This window comes from Tupaia chinensis, unplaced genomic scaffold (assembly GCF_000334495.1).
Source record: "Tupaia chinensis unplaced genomic scaffold, TupChi_1.0 Scaffold144617_1, whole genome shotgun sequence".
NCBI classification, from domain to species: domain Eukaryota; kingdom Metazoa; phylum Chordata; class Mammalia; order Scandentia; family Tupaiidae; genus Tupaia; species Tupaia belangeri.
The window spans coordinates 49947-56460 of record NW_006204478.1 but is presented as its reverse complement, the minus strand read 5'-3'; positions in this window follow the sequence as shown (position 1 = coordinate 56460).

The window sequence follows — 6514 nt, the reverse complement described above, 5'->3', positions numbered from 1 at the left end:
GCCATAAATAAAGGCACGGATGTGCTTAGTAAATATTATTGAATATACTAGATAGGCTTTTCTTATTCTAGGATATAGAAACCTAAAATATAAATTTCATTAACCATTAACCACCTTTTTATAAGCTTTTTGCTACAATAGTAGATGCAGTCATTCTTATGGTTAACAAATACTTCAGTCTCTTGAGATCAGCTTCACCTGGGGTTAACCTGTAGAGTTATTTATGGAAGAGGAAAGAGGAGTTGTGGGGTGCAGTGCACTGCACAGTTCAGAAAACTATGAAGTCTCAAAATATTCCAGGGTGGGCAGAAGATAGTGAGAGGTTTGAGGCAGTCTTCCTGCCTCAGCTGACTTTAGTGGCTGCTGCTCCTTCCTGGTCTGAAGCAGCACAGGCTCTGTGGGTAATGGTGGCAGAAGAATGTACCTGGGACAGATTAGAAGGTAGGAAAAAGCCTGAAGCAAGTCTCCTGCCTCAGATGCCCTCATTGGCTGCCACTGCTCCCTGGCCCATAGCAGCATAGGCTCTGGCCACAGGGAAAACTCTTGATGACAGTGAGTAGGTAGATTTCTTAAATAAGACCCCAAAAGCACATATAATAATCCCAAAAATAGACAAGCAGTACTATATCAAGTGAAAGCTTCTGCATAGCAAAGGAAGCAATAATTTAAGAGACCATCCTACAAATGAGAGAAAATATTTGCAAACCATGCCTTAAATAAGGGATTGAACTATCAGAATATACCAGGAACTCAAGCAGCTTAACCTCAAAAAAAAAAATCTATTTAAAAATGGCCAAAAGGCATATGAGGAAATGCTTGATATCTCTTATCATAGGGAAATACAAATTGAAACCACAATGAGATACCACCTAACCCCAGTCAAAATGTCTAAGATTTAAAAAATAAAGAACAATAAATGCTGCCAAAGCAGAGGTGAAAAGGGAGCCCTCTTCACTGTTGGTAGGAGTGCAAATTAATATAGTCACTGTGGAGATACAGAGGTTCCTCAAAAAACTACAAATACCACTTCTAAGTATTTACCAAAGGATAGAAAAACATAAAGACACTTACACATCTATTTTTATTGAAGCATTATTCACAACTGCTAAGACATAGAATTAATCCAAATGTCCCAAAACAGATGACTGGATAGAAGAAATGTGGCATATTTACACTATGGAGCACTATTCAGCCGCGCGCACACACACACACACAAGCCTCTAATTTGATACAAGGTGAGTGAATATAGAAGATTTAATGCTGAATGAAGCAAGCTAGATTATGAAAGGTAGACATTGCATGCCCCTACTCATTATATACTGTGTATCTGCACACTATGGAAGGAACTGAAAGAGTGGAAGGTATAATAGCAGGGAGGGCAAAGATGTACCAGACACTTTATGAAAGGGGTGAATAGTTCAGGGTAGGGTGAGAAGGGATTCAGAAAAAAAATTAACAGAGACGAGAATGGAAAGTTATCTGTTGATAAAGATGTATATGGTAATATCTTTGACTTGATTGTTGGCATGCACTTCAGGCATGCTGTGTCAAAAACACTGCAAACTATAAAAAGCTATAAAAATTAAATGTAAATAAAAATTTAATGGAAAAAATATTAAAAAACATAAACATTGTTGGACTGGCCCATAGTGCAGTAGTTAAGCTCTGTGCATAGAAAATAGAATATCACATGAGCTACTGCAGTTTGATGTCAAGCCCTGTGATTTGGAACACATGCTGCATCTGTGAACATGAGTGAGCATGCCCCAAATCCTGATGGGATGAAGAACTGGAGGAAAACGGACTGCAACATGACCATTTTCCTTTGAGGGATGCTTTTTCTCTCTGTCTGTCTCTTTCTCTGTTTCTCTCACTCTAATGAGCACACACACCCTCTAGTGATAAAAATCTAAACAGACATTAACTTTGTTGAAATAATTTCTACTAAGATGAATAATACATACAAGAAAAAGTTATAGGATAATGTAGGGTCCGAGTTACCTGAGTAACTTTGGTTTTATCTTGTAGAAATTCTAGATCAGAAGGAGAAGGCAGGAAGCTGTGACTCACGTGCTTAGGGCAGTTTTCAGGTTTTTCCTCAATATATTCTGTATTAAAGAAAAGAGTTGAAAGTTTATATCGCTGGTTCCTTCTATGACAGTGATATTTCCAATTTCCTTTCTCTGTCCAATTCTGGAAATCTGATTTTTTCAAATATTTAACTATCTGCACAGAGTTTAGTCACATCAAGAATTACAATGTCACTGAACAAGAATTTATAAAGTACTTAAGAGAGATTGTACAAAATATGAATGAAGGACATTAATCATTTTTTTTAATTTTCTTTTTTCTTTTTTTTTTGGGGGGGAGAGGTTTTTGCTATAGGGTGTGCGCGCTCGCCAGAGAGAGACAGAGAGACAGAAATCGAGATATCATCCCCCAGGGGGGATGGTCACACCGCAATCCCTTCTCTTCCATTCTCCTCTCGGGATCTTGGGCATGCATGCACACGCGCCTGGCGTGAGTTTTAAGCCACCGGGTCTGGGACGCAAACTGTGGTCGACTACGTGGGAGTCCAGCAACATAGCCATTACGCTAACTGCTGGTTCCCTATTTCCTAATTTTATACAAGTGGAGTTGTATAGTATGTAATCTTTTTTTTTTTTTTTTGGTTTGGATTGTTTCAACTCATTAATTGAGATTCATTCATTTTTTCTGTGTATTAGTAGTTCCTCCCTTTCTACTAGTGAATACTATTTTATTGTAAGGTTAAGTGACAATCTGTACCTACACACATGTTGAACATTTACGTAGTTTTCTGTTTTGGGCTACTGTATTTAAAAGTTATATGAATATTTATGTGTATGTGTATGAAGATTTACTTTCATTTTTGATTATCTATTGATTATTCTGTAAATCTCAAGTATGGTAAACTGTTTCAAGTTTATGTCTTTATTGATTTTCTGCATAATTATGAAATATTGAGAGGGGTGTTTAATTCTCTGTAATTATGGTTCTCTCTTTTTCTCTGCATTTCTGTTTTAATTCATTTTGATTTATTATAATGTGTATTTGTTTTCATGAACTTATTTTTTTCTTTTTTCTTTTTTTACATTTTTTATTTCATTTTCTCTTTTATATTTAATCACATTACTTAGCTTACAAACTGAGTATTTCAACATGTGAACATTTCTCCCTAGTCCAGTTGATAAAACTATAAAAGTATCTTCAATAGATAATATCACATTTCTTTGTCCCATTAATGCTTTGCCTCTCTATTTTTCTTCTAAATGTCCTTCCTCAGACTCTACTCTTTCACACACACACTATATCTGGTATTTACATCCATTTACTGTGTTTCTATATCCTTTAGTCAATCAATTTCAGTCATAAGAGTGCAGACATTCGGAATCTATCAAGTGGGGTACATCTGAATTATTAAGCTTGGTACATCTGAAGGCACCTGATGAGCAAGGGGGCACTGCCCCCACTGACTCTCTTCCAGAGCCCCCAGTCAAAGATCCACCTAGACCCCTAGATTGTGCCTTTGGCTGCAGCAGCCTGGTACATCTGAAGGCACCTGGCGAGCAAGGGGGCACTGCCCCAACTGACTCCCTTCCAGAGCCCCCAGTCCAGAATCCACCCCAGAAACCTAGGCAGGTAGAAAATTCCTCCATTTTTTTTCTTCTTTACTGTCCCCCATTCTTTTGTAAATTCCTTCCTCTCTGTCTCTCCATAGACTGCGCCTTTGGCTGCAGCAGCCTGGTACATCTGAAGGCACCTGGTGAAATTGCATGCCCCACATAAGGTGCCTTCAGATGTACCAGGCTGCTGCAGCCAAAGGCGCAGTCTGCCTAGGGGTCTTAAAAGGGAACTCTCCCACACTGCTGGTGGGAATGTAAATTGGCTCAGCCACTGTGGAAAACAATTTGGAGATTCTTGAAAAATCTACAAATAGAACTACCATATGATCCAGAAATGCCATTCCTTGATATCTAACCAAACGACAGAAGAATTCTTAATCAGAAAAGTGCTTGCACATTGATGTTTATTGCAGTACTTTTTCTTTAATTCCCTCTCTCCTCCTTTCTTTTCTCTTATATTATCGTCTCTTCTTCTTCTTTCATCTTGCCAGAGGGACAAGATAGGCCAAGAATTAGAGATCTGAATATTTTTAGTCATATAAAGTTATACTGGTTCCTCCCTTATATGGAACGAACTGTGAAAAAGGAGATTCTGCTCTTCAGACATGTTATTATAGTATCTTTTTTGAGACCACATTACTAAAAACAATAGAACAGAGACTTCAGCAGATGTCAATTGCCAACAAAAGGGAAAGCCACTCCTAGCCAGTGAAACATTCACCTAACAGGTACTTAAAAGGTAGTACATCTTCCAATGGCTAGAAGTAGAAGAAGAGCCTCCAGTATGAAAAACAAGGAAATATATCTCCATCAAAGGGAGAGAGTAACTCCCTTCCATCTTCAGGGCTAGTGGACAATGTTACCAAGATGTCAGACAAAGAATTTCGAACATTTATGGTGAACAAATTCTTCAAGTTGGAATAGAAAAGAGACAACGAACTACAGGAAATGAGAAAGTCATTCCAAGATATGAAAGAAGAAATGGACACTCTAAGCAAGAACCAGATGGAGCTATTAGAGATAAAGTCTGGAATAGAGGAAATCAAAAACTCCCTTGAAAGTATTAAAAGTCGATTAGATCATGCAGAAGATCGAATCTCTGATGTAGAAGATAAAACCTCTGACCTAGAAAGAACCATGAAAAAGAGAAAAAAATATCTAAAAAATATGAGGATAATATACGAGAAATAATAGATTCAATAAGATGCCCAAATATCAGAATAATTGGCATCCCAGAAGGTAAAGAAAACAATAACGACATGGAAAATATATTCTATGAAATCCTAGAAGAAAATATCCCAAGTCTAGACAGGCACTTAGCATCAAGACCCAAGAAATACAAAGGACCACAGTTAGAAGTAACCCCAGAAGATCTTCCCCAAGGCATATCGTAGCCAGACTATCCAAGGCCACAGATAAAGACATGATGCTAAAACTGGCAAGAGAGTAACAAGAAGTGACATACAGGGGTCATCCCATCAGGCTAACTCCAGACATCTCAACAGAAACAATGCAAGCAAGGAAAGAATGGGAAGTGTTAAGAGAGAAACTATTTTAACGAAGACTACTGTATCCTGCAAGATTATCCTTCAAATGGGAAAAAAAGATTAAAATCTTCTCAGACAAACAAGACCTGAAAGAATTTGCCAGCACCAGACCAGCTCTTCAAGAATCCTGAAGAAATTACTGTTCCAGGAAAACTAAAGAGCTAACAGACAGAAACAAAGGAATAAAAGGTTGTTGCCTACAAGAAACCCACCTCATCGATAAAGACATACATAGATTGAAAGTGAAGGGTTGGAAAAAGGTTTTCCATACAATTGGGAACCAAAAAAAGCTGGAGTTGCGATACTAATTTCTGACAATCTAGCCTTTAAAACAAAAACTGTTCGAAGAGACAAAGAAGAGCACTATATTGTAATAAAAGGATCAATAGATCAAAAAGATATAACTCTTGGGAACCAGCAGTTAGCGTGATGGCTATGGTGCTGGACTCCCACGTAGTCAACTGTGGTTCACGTCCCAGACCCGGTGGCTTAGAACTCACGCTGGATGCGTGTGCGTGCGTGCCCAAGATCCTGAGAGGAGAATGGAGGAGAAGGGATTGTGGCATGACCATCCCCTCTGGGGGGTGATTTCTCGCTTTCTGTCTCTATGTCTCTCTCTGTCTGTCTGGTGAGCACACGCGCCCTATAGCGAAACCTCTCCACAAAAACTAAAAAGAAGATATAACTCTTATAAATATCTATGTGCCCAACACAGGAGCACCCAAATACGTGAAGGAAAGACTGTTAGACCTAAAAGGGGAGATAGAATGCAATACACTAATTGTTGGAGACCTCAACACTGCACTATCCCCTCGGGACAGATCATCAAGACAAAAAATGGATAAAGAGATAAAGGATCTGAATGACACCATAAATGAAATGGACTTAACAGACATCTATAGAACTTTCTATCCAAAAACCACAAAATACACTTTTTTCTCACCCCCACATGGAACCTTTTCGAAGATTGACCACATCATAAGGCACAAATCAAGCCTCTACATACTCAAAGGCACAGAAAGTATTCCCATCATTTTCTCTGACCATGATGGAATTAAACTTGAGTTTAATTTCAAGAGAAATCCTCAAAAATACTCATATACATGGAAACTAAATAACTTACTACTGAATGACTCCACAACTACTGATGAAATAAAGTCTGAAATCAAAAGATTCATGGAGGCTGCGTTCGGCCGGGCCCCCTCCAGGGCCCCCGTGGCCGGGGTTCTGCCCTGGGCACCGCACGCCATTCGGCCAGGCCCCCTCCAGGGCCCCGGCCACCCCTGCCTCTCCGGCGCTGGATGGCCTGGCCTGGTCCTGCGC